This window comes from Geotrypetes seraphini, chromosome 11, assembly GCF_902459505.1.
Source record: "Geotrypetes seraphini chromosome 11, aGeoSer1.1, whole genome shotgun sequence".
In the NCBI taxonomy this organism is placed as follows: Eukaryota; Metazoa; Chordata; class Amphibia; order Gymnophiona; family Dermophiidae; genus Geotrypetes; species Geotrypetes seraphini.
This window is the reverse complement of record NC_047094.1, coordinates 89194520-89215938: the sequence shown is the minus strand read 5'-3', so window position 1 is coordinate 89215938 and position 21419 is coordinate 89194520. Positions and strand designations below refer to the sequence as shown.

Here is a 21419-nt window from a genome sequence, read left to right as displayed (position 1 = left end):
AGGTAGGCAAGGGAATAAAAAGGGAGAATTGTTGGGCATGAATGTCTGAGTGAGGGAAAGAGATGGAGCACATGAAGAAATGTTTTTAAGACTACTGTACACTGTTTAGAAGCCTGATTAGGCAGTATAAGAAATTTAAAATAAACTTGAAAAGGAGATTTGTTTAGCATGGGGAGGAAGAGAGATATTATTGGACATGATGGTGGGAGAGGAGTAAGTTAGAAATGCATGGGGAAGAGAGAAATAGATGAGGCAGAAATGTTGGATGTGATAGTGGTGGAGAGTGAACAGTATGACGGATGGAAAGGGATGCAAGAGGGCCTCAAGGGGGTGGGAAGAATACTAGGATCAGACTTTGGAAGGGAAAAAGAAAATTTTCCACTACTCAATGCTCAGAAGAAAGGCTTCCAGGTCAGCCACGTGCAGCGTGCAAGAAACACTACCCGTGGCTTTGTGAAGAAACTCAGTATCCAAATTACATACAAATTCAACTTAAGAACGGTTTTAAAAACAGAACTCGTTCTTAACCTGGGGACTGCTTGTACTCACAGGAGTCGTCTTTTCTGCTTTGCCAGACTCTATCGTGGATGTGGTGGCATGGTCAGAATCATCCTTTAGAGCGGATGTCTCAAAATCCCTCCTTGAGGGCCGCAATCCAGTCGGGTTTTCAGGATTTCCCCATTGAATATGCATGAGATCTATGTGCATGCACTGCTTTCAATGCATATTCATTGGAGAAATCCTGAAAACCCGAATGGATTGCGGCCCTCAAGGAGGGACTTTGAGATCCCTGCTTTAGATCATCAGTGATTTTCATGGTGCTGGCCAACACTAAGAACTGCTTTACTACATCCCATGCATCTGAATTTGTCTGCTGCTAATGACAGGGACGGTAAAATTATATCTTGCCTGATAATTTTCTTTCCCTTAAGTCACAGCAGACAAATCCAGAGCCCCACCCTGGTTTTGGAGGGGTTGCTGTCTCTGTGCTCATTCCTTTTGTTTTAGAGTTCTGCAGGAGACCAAGTTGGTAGCTGGGTATTCTCCAGAGACAAGCAGGGGATATGCAACCACACTTATTGGTGAAGTCCTTAGACTGATCCTGTGTGTCGGTGCTCTCTCCTAGTAATAGTAAGCTTTTGGCTCACTGGGCATGTGCATTGACTCCCGCCTTCCAAGGCTCCATCATATGAAATGCTGTCACCATTCCTTGGGTGGGGGCCTCCTAAATGTCTTTCTGCTAGTTCCATTCCTCTCCAAAGTCCTTCAACAGATCATCCAAGACTCTGTGCATCTCATACTGCTTCCTCCTCAACGGATCATACAAACCTGGTTCCTTCTTCTTCTGGACCTTCTGAAAGCTCCACCAATCCCCCCTCAGAGGCCACACCTACCTCCTCAAACATCAGATCAATCACACCTAGTGAGCCTCAACTCAAGCACACAAAGTCCTGATTTCAAATCCAATCTACCCAGTCAGTAAAGAAGGCGCTCCTTGCAGTCAGGTGACTTTCCAACAGAGCATCATAATCTAATTAGACATGTTTTTATCAGCAGCCCTCTTCCCAGCAACAGCTCCCCTTCCTCTGTCCAATTGTGCATATACTGTCTTACCTCATAGAAACATGATGGCAGATAAAGGCTAAATGGTCCATCTAATCTGCCCATCCACGGTAACCATTATCTCTTTCTCTCTCAAGAGCTCCCACGTGCCTATCCCAGGCCCGTTTGAATTCAGACACAGTCTCTGTCTCCACCACCTCTTCTGGGAGACTGTTCCATGCATCTACCACCCTCTCTGTAAAAAAGTATTTCCTTAGATTACTCTCAAGTCTATCACCTCTTAACTTCATCCTATGCCCTCTTATTGCAGTTTCCTTTCAAATGAGAGACTAGACTCATGCGCATTTACATTACATAGGTATTTAAATGTCTCTATCATGTCTCTCCCTCTCCTCCAAAGTGTACAGATTGAGATCTTTAAGTCTGTCCCCATACACCTTATGATGAAGAACACATACCATTTTAGTAGCCTTCCTCTGGACCAACTCCATACTTTTTATATCTTTTGGAAGGTGCGGCCTCCAGAATTATACACAATATTCTAAATGAGATTTCACCAAAGTCTTATACCTCCTTTTTCCTACTGGCCATACCTCTCCCTATGCAACCTAGCATCCTTCAAGCTTTCGCCGTCACCTTTTCAACCTGTTTGGCCAACTTAAGATCTTCACATACAATCACACCCAAGTCCTGCTCTTCTGTTGTGCACATAAGTTCTTCACCCCCTGAACTGTACCGTTCCCTTGGGTTTTTGCAGCCCAAATGCATGACCTTGCATTTCTTAGCATTAAATTTTAGCTGCCAAATTTCAGGCCATTCTTCAAGTTTAGCCAGGTCTTTCTTCATGTTATTCACACCATCCTGGGTGTCTACTATATTGCAGATTTTGGTATCGTCCGCAAAGAGGCATATCTTACCAGACAACCCTTCAGCAATAATGCTTTCCTGGCTCCTGAGGAATGGTGAAGAGGAGACTCGTTTGCATTGGCTCCTTTTCTGTTGGGATAGAGGAGTTCTGAGGAAGGAAGGTAATGAATCAAAGTTCTGGTGTTCTCTATCTTCACCTGCTGGTGGATGGACTTATCCCATGCATCTGGGTTTGTCTGCTGATGATGAAAGGGACATTTTCTATTTATTAACCTCTTATGTGCCTTCCATGAACCTTCATTCCTCCAGCCTCAACATTTTAGTAATCCCTTTCCTTAGGCACTTTTACTTTGACAATATTTGATCAAAAATCTTCAGTGTAAGTGGACACACATTTTGGAAGGCACTACATTTGCATCTTTGCTTAGAACAAACCCTTGAATGATTCAAAGATGAACTTTTTTTTTTAAATTTAGAAATGCATTTGCAGTATAGCCTGCCTTGTTCCAGTTCTTTCTTAGCAACCTGACCATGTGGATGCTGTATGTATGGTAAAACTGTGCAGCAAGTATTCCCTTCCTTCTACCCTCATCTTGTTTCTTTGTCCCATCATTTATTGTAGTTTATTTTCCTTTATGCTAGGTGCTAATTATTTTAGTTTTATTATTTTATTGGAACCCGCTCAAACTGTATTTACACAAAGCAGTATATCAAAATAAAATGAAACTTCATCTCTACTACCTCAACCAAGAGACCATTACCACCTTTTTGTGAAGAAGTATTTATTTCCTTGTTACTCCCAAGTCTGTCCCGTTTCACCTTTATCCTATGCCCCCTCAGTTCAAAGCTTTCTTTCAACTGAAAGACTTGCCTTCTGTGCATTTATTCACAGAGGGATTTAAATATCTCAATCATATATCCCCTCTCTCACCTTTCTTCCATAGTATACATAGAGATCTTGAAGTATGACCATATGCTTTATGATGAAGACCACTGACCACTTTAGTAGCCACACTCTAAACCAACTCCATCCTGTATATATATCTTTTTGAAGGTGCAGCCTCCAGAACTGTACAAAGTATGTTAAATGATGAATCAGGGACAGATGCACAAAGCCCACCGTGCTCAACCTGCTTTAGATCATCAGTGATTTTCATGGTGCTGGCCAACACTAAGAACTGCTTTACTACATCCCATGCATCTGAATTTGTCTGCTGCTAATGACAGGGACGGTAAAATTATATCTTGCCTGATAATTTTCTTTCCCTTAAGTCACAGCAGACAAATCCAGAGCCCCACCCTGGTTTTGGAGGGGTTGCTGTCTCTGTGCTCATTCCTTTTGTTTTAGAGTTCTGCAGGAGACCAAGTTGGTAGCTGGGTATTCTCCAGAGACAAGCAGGGGATATGCAACCACACTTATTGGTCAAGGTTCAATAAGACTGATTTTTAATGATTTTGCAAGTAATGCAGAGGCTTTTGACCACTGCTTTAGCATGAATGGAAGCAGGGATCAAAAGTCCTATGCTAATTAGCTCACTGGTATTTAAACAAGCTTATTAACAATTCTCTGGAATGCTCAGAAAATGCAGGAAAAACTCTTACCCTAACGGCTGAACCAACAGTTCTGAGCTGTCAATAGGGACCCATGCTATTAACATTCCTGGCACGTGCCTGAGCACCAATTGCCTCAGGCACTGACAGGAAAAATCATCATGGCAGAAGCCATCCCTTACCCCCAAACCCTTGCCTGAGCCTTCCCTCTAGCTTAAAATTTCCTGGTGGTTCGGTGGACCCCCCTTCTGATACATACCCCCCCCCCCAAATTAAAATACTCTTATGATCCAGCAAGCCCACCGACCTGACCCAAAGGGCCCCGGGCCAGGCTGGGTCAGACCCCTAGTAAACACAATACCCTGGTGGGTCTAGTGAAATCTCTTCCCTCTCCACATTCCTTTAGTTAGAGGCAGAAAAGCCTATATCCCTCCTGCCTCTCCTGGGTCGTCCCTTGTCAAAATGGCAGCACCCAGCTCCTGCCCAGTGCCTCCTGGGAAGGGCTAGCTACCAAATGTAATTGTTTTATAATGTTTTATTTTGTTTATGATTGTACTGATACTTTGAACTGCCTAGAATATTAGAGCTGACTATAAACACTATACTAAAGAGTATTTTCCAAGGATGCACCAGGCAAGGGCTGGCCCAGGAGAGGTAAGAGAAAGTAGGCCTTACTCCAGCCTCCAACCAAACATATAAGGGAAGGGGAGGGATGAGATTTCACTGGGTAACCAGGACAATGTGTTTTCAAAAGGGGGCCCAGCAAGACCACCAGGGTACTTTAAATTGGGGAGGTGGTCAGGGGGTCCAATGGACCACCAGGGAATTTTTTTTAAGTTGGGGGGGGGAGTTAGCAGAGGTCCACTCACTGGACATACCGACAAGAGTTGTGCTTACCACAAAGCTCTTGTGGGCATGTACCAGTAAGGTCTGGATCCCTTTTACTGACCAATGCTTAACACTAACAGCCTGCATATAATTTGCATGCTATTAGTATTGAGCATTACTTGGTAATTCTGACTCTGTGCTGGAGCCGGTGTTTTCTTGAGCCATTTCCGGCACCATGGGTGTTCTATGCATCAACCCCTCGGAAACTTATAAAAAGATATTAACTTTCCTTTTAACTGCTGGCTATTCCCCTCCCTTTCCCTATGAAGCCAAGCATCCTTTAGGCTTTTGCCATAATCATTTCTATCTGTAAGGTCATTTAAGATCACCACATATAATCACTCCCAAGTCTCACTCCTCTTTCATGCACAGAAGTATTTCTACTAGGGCTGCATTCTGAATAAATATTTAAGTGCGATTAAAAGCAAGGCATAGCCAGCAAACGATGAGGGAGGCACACATTTCCTCTCCCTCCTCTCCATTTGCTGGTAAGGATGCCACAGCCCCACCAATCAAACAAATCCATTGCCAAAGCTACATCCTTGTGCTGCCCCAAAACTGATGAAGTCAATGGGGTGCCTCCAGCAACTAATGCCAGCATTCCCCAAGCATTCTCAGTTCATGCACAAACTAAACATGCTTGGGGAATTTAAGAGTCAGTAGCTAGTAGCATGCTGCTGACTTCTCCGCTCCTGAGGCAATAAGAAGAGGAAGGGGTGACTCAGGCAGCAGATTTCTTTGGCTGATGGGGCTTCAGCTACCCCACCAGCCACTGAACAGGTATGCTGCTTTGGAAAGAGCCTGAGCCCAGGGGACTCACCAATATCTTTCTCTCCTTCCCCAGGTCCAACTTAATTCCCTCGCTCTCCTCTGCCTACCACACAGTCCAGCATCTCTCCTCCCCCTCCCTGCACACCCGCCACCAGCTTACCATTATGTCAGTCTTCAGCCCTGCACTGAACCTTTCTGTCTGACCTGGCCAGCCCCCTTCTGACAAAATTTCATTTCATAAGGAAGCAGGTTGGGTTAGAAGGAGACGCCTAGTATAGGCACAGAACAGATAACCTTTCAGTAGGACCACCGCTGGCTCCAGGGCTAAGGACTGGCTTAATGGTAAGCCAAATGCAGGGGTGCAAGAGGGGGCAATTGAGCCACAGTGAGGTACAGAAGAAGAGAGAAGGCAGAAAATGACCTGCTCACAATTATTAGTTGTGATTATTAACTTGTTAATCACGATTAACGTGCAGCCCTAATTTCTACCCCCAACTGTACTACTCCCTCAGATTTTTGCTGCTCAAATATGTGATGCTACTTTTTTATCATTAAATCTTAGCTACCATAGTCTGGACCATTCTTAAAACTTCCCTAGGTCCCTCCTCAAATTATCCAAACTGTGAAGGGTATCTACCCTATTGCAAACATTACCAGACAGCCCCCTCAGCTATATTTCTTACAAAAATGTTTATAAGCATCAGACCAAGAACAGATCTTTGCGATACACTACTGGTAATGTCCCTTTCCTAAGAGTGAACTCCATTTACCGCTACCTTTATTGCCTTCCACTCAACCAGTTTCTAACTCAGTCAGTCATTTTAGGAAACAACAATAAGTCACCTATAAAGTACTCTGCTAAAGACTTTTTGCTAAAATCTATGTATCTAGTACACTCCCCTGATCCAAATGTCTGCTCACCTAGTCGAAGAAACTAATCAGATTTATCTCTTTCTAATAAATGCTGCCTCTGTTCCTGCAATGCATTGAATTCTAGAAGCCTCACTATCCTCCATTCAAAAGTTTCCATTAATGTACTCATTAGACTAACCAGCTTTTAGTTCCCGATTTCCTCCTTACTTCCACTTTTGTTGAAAAGGACCACATCTGTCCTCCAATCCTCCAGAACTATACCCGACTCTGAAGCAGCATTGAAAGGTTAGACAGCAGAGCTGCCAGAACTTCCCTAAGGTTTTCAATACCCTTGAATGTATCCCCATCCAGTCCCATCACTTTATCTACCTTCAAGTTTAGCTAGCTCCTCATGAAGTCTTCTGGAAAATCATTAGAGGTCTATCATACTTCCATTCCTATTTGTTTACTTTCTATGGTCCTACTCCCAGCTATCCATCTATGAATACATACCAAAAATATTTAGCAATTCTTCTTTATCTTTTATCAACTTCAACATATTCCTCTCCTTCAACCTTGAAAATATCACTTCTGTACTTCTATCATTAATATTTATTAAAATGTCATCTCCCAGTTTTACTATATTGGCTGTTTTCTCCATCTGCATCTTTACTTTGACTACCAGCTTCCCTTAGCTTTTCCAGATAGTTGCTACATTCCTCTTTCTACTATCTGACAGTGTACAAAAGCTAACCTGTTTTTCCTTAGCTTTTGAGAGCCAAAGTGATTGCTTTTTCCCCTTAATTTCGTTTTACAGTATACTTTTGTCCGAAGTAAGTCATGGTCTCCCAAATGAATTGTCTGTTTTCCCCATTTTATTGTACATCGCTTTGAAATTCTGAAAAAGCGATTTTATCAAATTTTTAATTAAACTTGAAACTTGATTTACTTTCTAAACAAAAAGGTTTGTTGCCTTTAAAAGAGCTCCTTTCAATTTTGGCCACTGCTTTTCTATTCTGTTTAGGTGTTCTCCAGCCAACTCTTCCTAATTAGGGTGGGCCAAAAAAATCAAGTTCATGGGACATGACCTCTACAAGTCTATTTCTGTTCTACATTAGCAGCCAAAATAGTGGAAACACTGAGTTTTTCGAGATTGCAGAACTTTATTCAACTGTTGCTCCAGTTATTTAATCCTGCAATGTATGATATTTATAAACATTATTTGATTGTTTATAAACATTACTGGTAATATTTGTGGAGTAAATTTATTTTGTGGTTGGGAATGACTTTTAGTGATTCGACACCAAAAATAAAAGCAATCAGTGTTGTTTCTTTTGATATATATTGGTTGGGAATGACTTTTAGTGATTCGACACCAAAAAGAAAAGCAATCAGTGTTGTTTCTTTTGATATATATTGGTTGGGAATGACTTTTAGTGATTCGACACCAAAAAGAAAAGCAATCAGTGTTGTTTCTTTTGATATATATTGCTTATATTTTGAGCACATACAAGTAGGTTGTTTGTTTTGTTGCCTTGATGTTGCTGTCACAACTTGTGGGTGTTGTCTAAAGGCCCGTTTTGCAATATGACAAAATTTTAATCGCTATTTTTCATTAACTGGGATTTAATATTAATTGACTAAATATACTAAAATTATATCTGTATGCTAAATTTTGCAAAGAAACTTGACTGGTTGACTAAAAAGAGAACAGCATCCATAATCTTAAGAAAAGGCAGCTACAGTTATCAAGAGTGCAGCCAAAATTGGTCAAGGTTCATCATCGGCCAGGGTACTGATACTCTGCAAGCTCTTTGAAGAGACTAGAAGAATGAAAAACCAAGGTTGAAATGGGCCACAAAAAGGTTATAACACCTCAGACTGATGGAAGGTTAAAGAAAATGGCTCTGAAATTAACTGCTGGTGACATTAATAAGTCACTGGCCAAAACAGGGTTGTTGGTGTCAGGCCGGACAGTTCGCCAGAGACTGGTGAAAGCAAGCCTATGAGCAAGAATTCCTGAGAAAAAGCCCTTCCTCAAAAGTTCAGAATCCTAAACGTATGAACTGGGCTAAAGAGTATGCCAGCTGGACCACAAAGCAGTGTAAGGTGTTGTGGAACGATGAGACCTGAATCTCCATATTTGGCAGTGACGATGTCCGCTATGTTTGTCAGCAACCGGGCGAGGACTGCTTGCCAGAGTGTACTACCACCACCCTGAAGCATCCTCTGAGTGTGATGGTGTGGGGCTGCATGTCCAGAGATGATGCGGGTTGATTGCAGGTGCTTGGAGTGATAAATGCTGATAAATACATTAAGGAGGTCCTTCAGCCCAAGGTCCTGCCCTCAGCCAGAAATATCTTTGGTGCCAGTCAACCATTCATTTTTCAACAGGATGGCACCCCCATGCCACACAGCCAAGAAATGCCTCACCTGGTAAAAAAAGAACAAGGTTGAGTTGCTGGACTGGCCAGAAAACAGCTCAGATCTCAACCCCATTGAGAACTAGAGAGCTGCATGGGAATGGAGCCAACTGGAATCCCAAGGAATCGGCAGGGATCCCGCAAGGTTCCCACTTGGGTCCATGGGGTTCCCGCAGGTATGTTACCTTGCTCATCCAAGAAGCCTCCTTCTTCCTGCCTTGCAGTCGCACTTGCTTTTACACAAAGCTATGTGCAGCGCTTCCTGCATGCTACCCGCAGCTGACCTGGACACCTTCCCTCTGACATCAGAGCTAATATCAGAGGGAAGGCTTCTGGGTCAGCCACATGCAGGATGTAGAATGCTGCCCATGGCTTTGTGAAGAATCACATGCATCTGAAAGGCAAAAAGGAAGCCTACTTGAATGGCTCTGAAACACACTCATGGGAAGGGAGCACAAACTTGGAACACAGAAGGGAGGAAGGAACGATGGAACGAGTGAGTGTGCATGTTGGAACAAGGAAGGGAGAGAGGGGGCACCAACTTGGGACACAGAATGGAGGGAGGAAGGGGGCACCAACCTAGGACATAGGATGGAGGGAGAGAAAGATACTGAGGTGGAGGAGGGAATAGGAAAATTGTTGGGCATGGATGTGTGAGTGAGAGGGAGAGAGATGGTGCACATGGGAAAAGGAAGAAAGAGGAGAATTGTTGGGCATAGGGAGTGAGAGAATTGTTGGACATGATGGTGGGAGAATAGCGAGGTAGAAAACCATGGGGAAGAGAAAGATGAGAGGGAGAAATGTTGAATATGGTGGTAGAGAGGGAACAGTGCGGCAGACTTAAGAACGCAAGAGGAAGGAATGTTGGACATGGTGGTGGAGGGAATAGAGGGAGAGAGGTGGCATGCTGCTGAAGAGGGGTTATAGAAGGAGAAATGCTGGGCAGGGGTGAAAGATGCTGCATAAGGTCCAGGGATGAGAGAGGGAGAAATGTTGGATGTGGCAGTAGAGGAGGTGGGTGAAATGCACCCTGGATCCCTCCCTTTCTCTTTTCTCCCATTCCCTTTGCAGTAAGGGAGGGAATGAGAAAAAGAAAGATGGTGGACAATGAGAGAGAGAGAGGGAGGGAGGGAAACATGTTGCACATGGGGATGGAAGAGAGGAAAATATGCTGAGCAGGAGTGGGGAGGGGAAAAAGGAGAATTATCCAGCATAGAAAGGAGTGAGTGTGATGTATAATGGGAAGGAAGGAAGAAAGAAAGAAAGAAAGAAATGCTGGACCATGGTAGGAGGACCCAATGGACAGCAACCACTTGAAGAAGAATTTGCAGAAGACAGGAAAGAAGAAAAAAGATAAATGAACCAACTTGATGGAAAAATAAATCTACAAACAAAGGTAAAAAATAATTTATTAACTGAAATACATTAGTTTAGGAAATGTATATAGCAGATGTCTTTGTAATGTGTTCAACAGTAAAGTAAATGCATTTCTGGTTTTATTTCTCCAGTGTTGGAAGTACTTGCTTACCCTTCTTCCTGTAGCTGGTAGGGATCCCCAAGCACTGCCAGCTGAGGACCTCCTTCAAAGGAGGCCATAACTCCCTTCTAGCACGCGTAGAAGTCACTGGCAGCATCCTTGAGCCACTGAAGGATGTTGCTGCTGTCACCTGCCAGATTTGGTAAAAGGGATTTTTGGCCACCTTCAGTTGACATAGCTTGAGGGTCCTCATCTGCTGGACAATTTGTATTTTATATTTACATTAGAGGCTCTAGAAGAGACCCATTTACAAAGTATGAATTCTTTCCAATTAATATTTCCTCCACCCACCACAAAACCCGCTTAGTGTCAGAAGCAAACCCCCCACCCCCTCTTCTCCAAACTACCACCCCCAAGCCAAAATAATCCCAGCCCAGAAGAGCACATGGATCCCAAAGCTAACTACAGTATGATCACCCTTTCACCCACCACACCCCCATCCAAAAACCCACCCCAAGCTCAACCCCACTATTCGCAAAACTCACCAGTCGCAGACTACAGCACTCGCAGGGTATTCAAAATAAGATTACGGCCCTTAGAATGTAACTGTTGCAAATAGGGGCCTCAAATTCACAAATATCGCTGACCCCCTTTTCTGGATCCCCTTACATCCCTCGCTTCCCAGTAGGCAAGTTGATGTACATCAGCCCGCCAATGTCAATACCCTGGGGGCTCACTTAAAGTCCAATATTTCATAATGCATTTCTGTGCCACCATCCCAAGCTTGCGACACAGCAATCTGCATATCCCCCCCCCAAAAAAAAAACACACACCAGGTAAATCTAGCACCAATTGCTCTGGGGTGCCGGTCAAGGCAAGGTGAAGCCCGTGCCGCATAAACTGGAGAATCTCCCACCAGTACGACTGAATAGAACTACATCCCCAAAACATATGCCCAAATGTCCCCACCTCCTTTCTGCATTTCAAACACAGAGGAGTGGCAGCTCCCCCACAATAAAAATATTGTGCAGGTGTGAAATACGCTCTATAAAGCGCCTTATAATAGCGTTCCTGTAAGGTTGCCCAACGGGTCAAGGAGGGAACTCCCTGAAGTTGTGTCAAAAGATCCCAGGACTGCAAGGGCACGGACAAATCCCTCTCCCAGCCCTGCCGGTAAATTCCCACCTCCTTACTGGGTTCCACCCGCCCCAAACCCTTGTAAACCATTGACACGGAGATCTCCTCCTCCGTGTCCACACCAAAAAAGGCACGCAAACCAGACCCCAAATGACTAACCAACTGCCCAGAGTCTAACGTGGCCCAAAAATGTTTAAGCTGACAATACGCAAAAATATTACCCCATTTGAGTCCCACCCGAGCTTGCAAATCCTCAAACGCTATGAGGTCCCCCTCCAAAATCATCACATGCTCCAACTGCCAAACCCCCTCTCTCTCCCAATTGGCAAAAGCTGCATTATCAGTCCCTGGGGGAAAGGGGGAATGCCCTCGCAACGGAATCTGATCAGTAATTGATGGATCCCATACAAATTACGCACCAACCATGTCCACGCCTCCTGCAGAGAGCTCACCAACAGATACGATGGAGCCCGTCGGGGAGCGCTCTACATGGCAAATGCAACAGCGACAATATATGGGGAGGGGAATAGTACGCCTTTTCCATCTGCACCGGTGTAAATTTAGTCGACCCCAGCAACCAATCCCCTAGATGCCTCAGCAGGCATGCATAATTATAATGTTGCAGATTGGGCAGCCCCAAGCCCCCTTCCTCCCAACCTCCCTGTAAACGGGCTATAGGCAACTTAGGCTTTTTGTTTGCCCAAATAAACCTAGAAAACATATCCTGCACATGACCCAGGTTCCTACGAGAGCATGTAAAGCCACTTGGGCAAAATCATTTGAAGCAGCTGAATCTGCCCCATCAACGACAAGGGTAATAAATGCCAGATCTCCAGTGCCCGTCTCGTATCATGCACAGCCCATTTAATTTATCCAATGCCGTAATATCCATAGATATCTTTACCCCAAGATACCGGAAAGAACCCGTCGCCCATCGTAGGGGAAAGTGAGGCCCACCACCCATCCTGCACCTCCACCAAGGACGCCAGCACCTCCAACTTATTCAAGTTAAGCCGCAACCCAGCATACGCCCCATATTCCTTCAATAATTCCAACAAAGCCGGCAGTGAATGTTCAGGTTCCACAATATGAACTAACAGATCATCCGCATAAGTTGCTAATTTAAACTGATGCTGCCCCACCTGAAACCCCGTTATCGTCCGCATAGCGTAAACATCTCGAATAAGCGGATCTAAGGTCAGCGTAAAAAGGAGCTGCGACAGTGGACAACCCTGCCGGGTCCCACAAAAGATAGGGAAGAGGCCCGACTCCATGCCATTCACTAAAATACGCGACTGAGGGGAGGAATACAGTGCTCGAAAAGCTGAAACAAACAAACAAAAAAACCCTGAACCCATAGGCCTGCAAAGTCTCAAACATGAAATCCCACCGAACCCGGTCGAAGGCCTTTTCTGTGTCAAAGCTGATTAAAGTGACCTCTGTTGCCGGAAAGCCCTCAACTCCAATGAGAGCAATAGTTTATGCATATTCCAAACAATCAACCTACCTTTCACAAAACCTACTTGTGCTTCATGCAAAAGCCCAGGCAATACCCTAGCCAGTCGATTCACCAGAATTTTGGCTAACAGTTTAACTTCCACATTTAACAACGAGATAGGCCAATATGCCTCTGGCACCGTATGATCCCGCCCTTAGGTTTAGGGAGTACCAAAATACGCACTATGTAATATTTCCAAATTTAAAAAGTGTCTTTGCTTGTAAATGGGTCTCTACCACAGTCTGTAATTCAGTAGCATAATTAAATGAAATAACAACTGCTGAAGTTTATGGGGACGAGCAGGAATGGAAGAGATTACTTGTAGGGACAGGGATGGACAGATTTGCTTCCAGCAGGGACGAGTTTGATTTCTGTCCCTGTACAACTCTCTGTTGAGAACCTCAGGGCCAGATTAAAGAGAGCAGAGCAGCAAAGCAACTGTCCAACAAATATCAGCTGATAGCAGCAATAATTAACTCCTGGTTCCACATAACACCTATCTAATATAATAAAACGGTAAGCCGCGCATGCGCAGTTCCTAAGCGTGCGTCCATTTTCCGTGCGGCTGTCGGCCCGTGCTGTTTTTTGCTCTGCCCTGCTCCTTGCCTGAAGTCCTCTCTCCTCCCCAAGGCTGATGTCGGACGCGGCGGCTGTCAGCCGTGCTGTTCTTCCCTCTGCCCTGCTCCTTGCCTTCCCTCTGCTCCTGCTCCTTGCTGTTTTTCAGTCTGGCCTGCTCCCTGCCGTATTGTATTTTTTAGTTGAAAGACGTGGCGGTGGGGTCAGACTTCCGACGCAGGTGGGGAACATGAGAGGAGCCACCGCTGCGTCTTTCAAATAAAAAAATACAATATGGCAAGGCGGCCAGGGAGCAGGCCAGACCAAAGCTCCAACTTGAACTGCCAGTTGGCCGGCTCCCTTGCCACAGTTATTTTTTCACTTTAAAGGTGCCGTCGCAGCTCCTGTCACCAGGGAGTCGGCCAGATCACCACGGCAGCCACTCCCCCCCTCTCTCTTGGCCTACTGGGAGCAGGCAAGTGAAGCCCGGTACTTCCGGGTAGCTAAGAGGCGGAGCGCGGCACGTGCTCAGGGTCTGGGTGAAGAAGCCGGTGCTAGAGCCGCTCGCGCACATTAGCGCTGCCTAACGCAACCCGGGTAAGGGAGGTCAAGCGGGGAATCAGTTTGGGAGGATCGCTCAGACTTGGGACTGGCGTTCACCTTCGGATGGAACAGTAACCTGCTCCAGGGGAGCCGGACGACACCCACATGTAACAGACCAGCACTACCCACGATTTCCCGAACCCCCCCCCCAAGCAACAACAAAAACTACTCCCGATGCCTGCGGCTGTGACCCCCCCCCCCCCACCCTAAGTAAACTCCCCTGGAGCAAGATCGGATGCCCGGAAAAGGGGGGAGGGATAGATCACTCCCAACCGTTCGAGGAGAACTGAGGGCTGGAAGAGTAGGTATGAGAAGGGGATTGGGTTTGGGGGCTATAAATGAATGTGTGAGAGAAGGGAGCTGGGGATGAAAAAAGGATGAGATGGGAGAAGGGGGGCTACAAAAGGGGGCATGTGAGAGAAAGGGGCTGAAGACAGGAGCTGGAAAAATAAGTGAAGGGGGAATGAAGAGGGAGTTCTATGGAGGTGAAGGACAGAGAAAGGGGACAGATTTTTAAGTTGGTGAAAAAAGGTGGAAATAGGGAGGGTAAAAGGGGAAATGGGAGCCTGAATAGAGGGGGTAAGACATAAGAAGAATAGCCATACAGGATAAGACTAATCTATTCTAGCACCCGTTAATGTAAGGTGATGATGGACAGGGGGGATGTAAAACAAAGGGGCTGCTGCTGGATAAGGTGAGCAGTGATGGAGTGGTGGAGGACACAGGGGAGGTAAAAGGAAGGGATAATGGATGGGGAGCAGGCAAGGGGTGGTTGTGGACAGCCAAGGAAACCCCCCCCTAAAAAAACACAGAAAGCGGCTGAGAGAGAAAAATAAATAAAGACAGACACACACACACACACACACACACATATTCTAGCACCCGTTAATGTAACGGGCTATAAGACTAGTTGATCTATAAAGCCTTGTGGACAGCATGCCAAAAAGAGATGTGAGGCAGTAATCAAGGCTAATCAAATGCACTAATAGTAAGACTGATGAAATCATTGGATAACTGGACAAATCATTAGCAGCCTGGGTAGCTTATGAACAGTATTATTTTTGTGAAATGTGCCAAATATGCTGGTCTCGTTAAGTGATTACAGAGTTATGTCATTAGTTGGATATTTATGCCTTAAATACAATTCTGATGTTATAGCCATGTTTTTATTTTAATGCCTAAAATGCTAGGTGTTTCCACAATTTTGGCCACTGTTAACTGTGGCAAAATATAAGCCTTTTGGTGAACATTTAGAGGTTACTCAACAATTTTTAATTTAATACATAAAATGCAAGTTCATAATTTATTACTTTTCAATCTAAAATGTAATTGTGAGCTAATGCACATAGAAAAAATTTAAAATACATACTGTTACTTACAGCTGAAAACAGGCTTGTTGGCCTAATGATTTATTGTGCATTGTTCAATGTTCAACAATGACTGGTAACTAATGTCATTATTTCACAGTAAATACAAAATGTTTATGTACAAATGCTGAACAGTAGTACTACATTCAAGTCAGTATTCAGTGTGGTTTTGGAGCAAAGTGGATAGGTCTTTCTGTGCTGAGCAACAAGGTGAAGGAGGAGCTACTTCTGCTCCTCATTCTTTGTGAGACTTGAATTATACTGCCGCATTAAGGCAACTGTTCTTTCAGCAGAGTTGTAGACTACTATCATTGGTGATGCTGACTGCTTCAAATACTAATAGCTTGGATTCTCTCTCCAGGTTGCAGATCTTTAACCAGAACTTGTTGAGCCTTTTCTTCTCCATTTTTTTCAAGAACACCAAAGATGACATAAGTTCTCTTTTTGTTAAACATGATGCCAGGTCGATGGGACCCAGTGACGCAGGAGGGCAGTTGAGACGACATTTCATCTAACTTGTGGATTGTGGAAGCTGAAGATTTGCCACCATCTTGAACTTTACTTCAACGATTAGCCTGTCATCAAAAAAAGCTAGCCCAGCCAAAATTTCTGACAAGTACCACAGATGTCTGGTGAATGTTGTTGATGCAGCCTTGGCAACAGCCTTATTTGGATATTTCTAGAGTTCTGAAAGCAGAAGCAAGTTATTGAGTGGTGTTTTTCCAGGAAGAGGTGCTTCATGCCAATAGTGGATGTAGATGAGGCTAAAAAAAAGAACCATTTTTTTTGAGAAAGAACTCTTGTCCTACTGATGATTTAATGAAGCTGCATGCACCATCCTTGACACCTTTTCTTTTTTTTTCTTTTTTTAACTACACTAGTATCAAACACCAGTCCCTGGACTTCTCTCTGAAGACTCCACTCATCCAGTACTATCAGATAGACTTCAGCTTGCTGTTTGCCAGTTCCACAGCAATTTTTGGAACTCTGAGTAACCTATCTTCTCTGTTGCCAGTACAAGTGCTGCAAGTCTGTTGACCATTTCTTTACTTCCAGTAATATCCAGGAGGAGTTTTCTATACCAACGCAGCAGTAATGGAGTTTCTACTTTGTCAAGGAATACATCCTTTAGAATGGCTGCCTCCTTACGGTTCTTGCACCGTGAATGTCAGAGTGAGCTTCTTGACAATGCCATTTCATGAACATCATGGCCAAGTGCTACAGCAACAGCACCTGGCAAATTAACACAATCTAATGCTCTGGCAACTTCAGCTTGTGCAAGGATGTTCACCTTTGGCCGTCTTGACCAAGAACTGGAACAAGGGGGTTCTGCTGACTTCAAAATCGGCATTTCAATTGGTGGAATCAACTTCAACAATATTCCTGGAATTAGATAATCCACTAGTCAGAGAAAGAGAAGTAGCAGCTGGCTGAGTATAAACTACTGACAATGACATTTTCTGCCTCTACTCTGGCTGCAAACTTACTAAATCTTTCCTTTCACGTTCTCTTTCTATCCTCCTCCTTTGCAAGTACCGTGTCAATGTTGGCCATGCTGCATGATGAAACATCTTTCCTCTGCATAATTAGAAATTGTCTGTCTTCTTCGATTTTCAAATTGTGACTAATGCATCATTGGTAGCAACATCAATAAGATGGATGAGACTTTTTTTTTTTTTTTTTTTTGAAGGCTTGATTCACCAGATCACATTCGTTGCATCTTTGCCGGTTCTTTAGTTTCTCATATTCATCATAAATCTTCATCAATATGCAAATCCCTGAGTCTATTTGCTGATGCACTAATCTTGAATGCTGCCAAATCTTCAAGACCTTGAACATGACCAGATGAGCTGCCTCTTTCAAAGCAGCCTTTTAGTCAGTATATAAGTAGAAACATAGAAAACATAGAAAGATGACGGCAGAAAAGGGCTATAGCTCATCAAGTCTGCCCACTCTACTGTCCCATCCCCTTAAGTCTGTGCCCTAGTGGCCCAAACCCTTAACTCGGCCCTCGCAGGGATCCCACATAGGATCCCATTTATTCTTAAAGTCTGGCACGCTGCTGGCCTCGATCACCTGCACCAGAAGCCTGTTCCAATGATCAACCACTCTTTCCGTGAAGAAATACTTCCTGGTGTCTCCATGAAATTTCCCGCCCCTGAGTTTGAGCGGATGCCCTCTTGTGGCCGAGGGTCCTTTGAGAAAGAAAATATCATCTTCCACCTCGATACGTCCTGTGATGTATTTGAATGTCTCGATCAAAGAACATATGCATTGATTGGAAGATGTGAACTGGACATTTCATCAGTGCCCTTCTCTAGCAGCCATACTTCAGCCCTTCCTCTAGTTTGACATTCTTCCTGCTTATATTTTATCCTAAAATATGACGACATCAACTTGGTTTTCAACTGCCTATTTATCATTAAGCTAACTTTCTGCTTTGCAGTATTACTAAGTTGTTATTATTCAAACAACAATAAAACTACTACTGTCAATAACAGCTTCAAAGAATAACTATTTAGTATCCAACCAATATTAAGTAACAGTTTCTAACCACATTACCACATTGTTATGAATATCCTAGCTAGCCAGATGCATTATGAGGATATTGTAGACCATGAACCTCCTCTAAATTTGTCCCAAACTACTTCAAATTTTAACCATATCTTATCTACTTGAAGTAGAACATATTCAGACTTGTGGAGGCATGTTCTGATAAGGTTGAAATTTTGCCATAGTCTTATGGACCACCCTAAATACTTACCCATCTTCCATTCCCCTCCTGAACATAACAGAGCACTCAGCCTTATGCAACCTGAAAAGGGAAAGGGGAGCAGCACTGGACATGGGAACCCCCCACGCATGCCAACAAGTCATTTGAGTTTACTTCAATTTTAGGAGAAATTGTTCCGGCACAGGAAATGTCAGGAGACATAACCCAGAAACGTAACTATACACCCCCCCCCCTTCCTGGTATCTAATGAGAACCCCTGTTTTAGGTAATTAACTACACTTTCACTATTGTTAAATATTTATATAACACGTTAAGCTGTATGCAACCCTGTAGGGACAGACAAAAGAAAGTCCCTTTTCAGTGGAGTTCTTTTTAAGTATTTACTAGCTGTGAGCATGTAAAGTATTCACATTATTACAGGCAAAGAGACGTGTGTGAATTGTCCCACAGCACAAATGTTTCTATCTGCTGAGGAAAAATGTCTGTTATGCAACAGATGGCTACTTTCAACTGCTAAGGAAATGAGGCTCCTTTAAGCAGGGAAGTGAAATATCGTCCCTTTCCCAAACCACTTTTTTGATGGACTCTGACACTAGTCACTAGGACAGACATTTAAGTTGCTTTCTAAGAAGCAAAGAAATAGCACCAAATATAGTAAGTTACAGTTTCCATTATGGAAGATCATTCTCCGCATTACTGAGCAGTAGAAATGGCATGGGGAGAGCAATAAAGCATAATTACTTACCTATAACAGGTGTTATTCGAGGACAGCAGGCAGATATCACATTAAGGTGACATCATCCACAGAGCCATGTACACACAGTGCAAAAGTGTACTGTCACTTAAAAAACAAATACCTAATTAGTCTCAATACTGCTGTACCTTGCATGTGCCAGTGCATGCCTGCTTGTCGGCTCACGGGACCATCAGTTCAGTTTAAAAAAACCTAAAAAGCCAACTTGGTGAGATGGGAGGGTTGTTAGAATATTTGCCTGCTCTCCTTGGATAACACTTGTTACAAGTAAGTAACTGTGCTAAATCCTAGGACAAGCAGGCAGCATATTCTCACATGTGAAACTCCCTAGTTGCCAGGATCATAATTGTGAGCCTGCAGAAAAACAAACAAGGAAAGTTGGCATCTAAATGAAGAATAAATTCTGTAGAGCTGCTCGGCTGAACCGACTATCCCATCTGGAAAGGTTCTCCAAACAGTAATAGGATGTGAATGTATGAACGGAGGTTCAGGTGGCTCCTCAATGGGAGTGTAACATAAATGAGCTACTGAAGTTGCCATTGTTCTTACTTTATGTGCAGTGACTCGACATTTGTGACGGCCCAGCCCGAGAATAGCAAAAGGAGATACGATCTGCCAGCCATGTGGAGATAGCTCCCATGGTGACAAGAGCTCCAAGGCTATTAGGACTGAATGAGAGGAACAGCCGAGTGGAAGACCTGTGGGGTTTAGAACGATCCAAATAATAAGCATGAGCATGTTTACAGTCCAATGTGTAGAGTGCAGTTTCACCTGGGTGAGAATGTGGTTTTAGAAAGAAAACAGGAACTTCAGAATGGTTCAGATGAAATTCTGAGACAACTTTTAGGAGGAACTTCAGATGAGTAGGAAGAACCACTCTATCGTAATAGAATGTTGTATAAAGTGGATCTGACACAAGCGCCTGACATTCACTGACTCGGCGTACAGAAGTGATACAGATGAGGAAGACTTACTTTTAAAGTTAGAAACCTGAAAGGTGAAACTGACAGCAATTCAAATAGAGGTTTCATTAAGAGTAGAAAGTACTGTGTAACAGCGAAATACCAAGCAACTGGAGGAGGTTTGATTGGTGGGGTTTGGTATGAAACAGGCCTTTCGTGAATCTAGAAACTAGAGGATGCACTGATAATGGCTTTTTATCCAGAAGTGTATGAAAAGCTGTAATAACATTTAGGTGTACTCTAACTGAAGCAGTCTTGAAGACAGAGTTGGAGAGATATAGGAAGTAAGTAGTCCAGAACCAGTGGGAGAGGGTAATTTATCAGGTCCAGCAAGTGGAGATTACACCAGACTGTGAATCAAGGCCATTATTGAGGAAATCCACTGTTTATTCCTAGGATAAGCAGCATAAAATCTGTTTCAATACTTGGGATCTAGCTAGGTACTTGGGACCTGGGTTAGCTACAGGATATTGGGCTTGGTGGACCTTCAGTCTGTCCCAGTATGGCAATTCTTATGTTCTTATGATAACTGCTTTGTGGAAGTTTTTCTAAAAGCTTCAGTAATGGCTGACACTGATGCAGAAAGTGATAAAGCATCTAGTTGTTGAGAGGGTTAGCGAACGTACTGTACACTGAACAGGGAAAAAAAAAAACACACCAGAATGTTTTGTCATATCTTGCATAGGACCTGGCCGATTCATTTTTTTATTTTATTTTATTTATTTGCAACAACATACAAGTAAAACACTTGTTACAACAATACAGAAAATAAGTAAACTAGGTTACACAAAGTCAAAATATATTTTTTTCCATTTCTTATACCACAATTAAGAAAGGGGCGTCCATAAACCTATGGAGAGGATTCAAAAGAAGAAAAAGAAAACCTTTATAATAAGAAAGCTGACTACGCTAACCAAACCCATACTTTCTATTTATTCCAGTTCTATTAATCACTAGAGATCTTTTTAAGGTCTAGAAAGGATCTCAGTTGTGATGGTACAAAGAAGGTATACTTAATTCCCAGATATCAGATTAAACATTTACAGGGATATGCTAATAAATAGGAAGCCCCGATCTTTTTAACTTCTTCATGCATAGATAGAAATTCCTTTCTGCAATCCTGTGTAATTTGATATGTCCGGATATATCCAAATCCTTTGTCCAGAGAAAGTCAAATGAGAATTTTGGAAATAAAGTTTCATAACAGAATTCAAGTCCTGCTCAAATACAAAGGAAACTAGTAATGTTGCCCTTTCCTTTCCTTTAGAGACGGAATCTTCTAATAAGAACATAAGAAGTTGCCTCCACTGGGTCAGACCAGAGGTCCATCGTGCCCAGCGGTCCGCTCCCGCGGCGGCCCATCAGGTCCATGACCTGTGAAGTGGTTTCTGACTATTCCTGTAACCTACCTCCACTT

At 43.5% G+C, this 21419-nt stretch overlaps 1 protein-coding gene across 6 annotated transcripts in view; it reads right to left on the bottom strand.

The window, feature by feature from the left end:
- The window catches only part of DIDO1 (death inducer-obliterator 1), a 679850-nt gene that overhangs the window by 374971 nt on the left and 283460 nt on the right, over nt 1-21419 (bottom strand). The window lies entirely within an intron of this gene.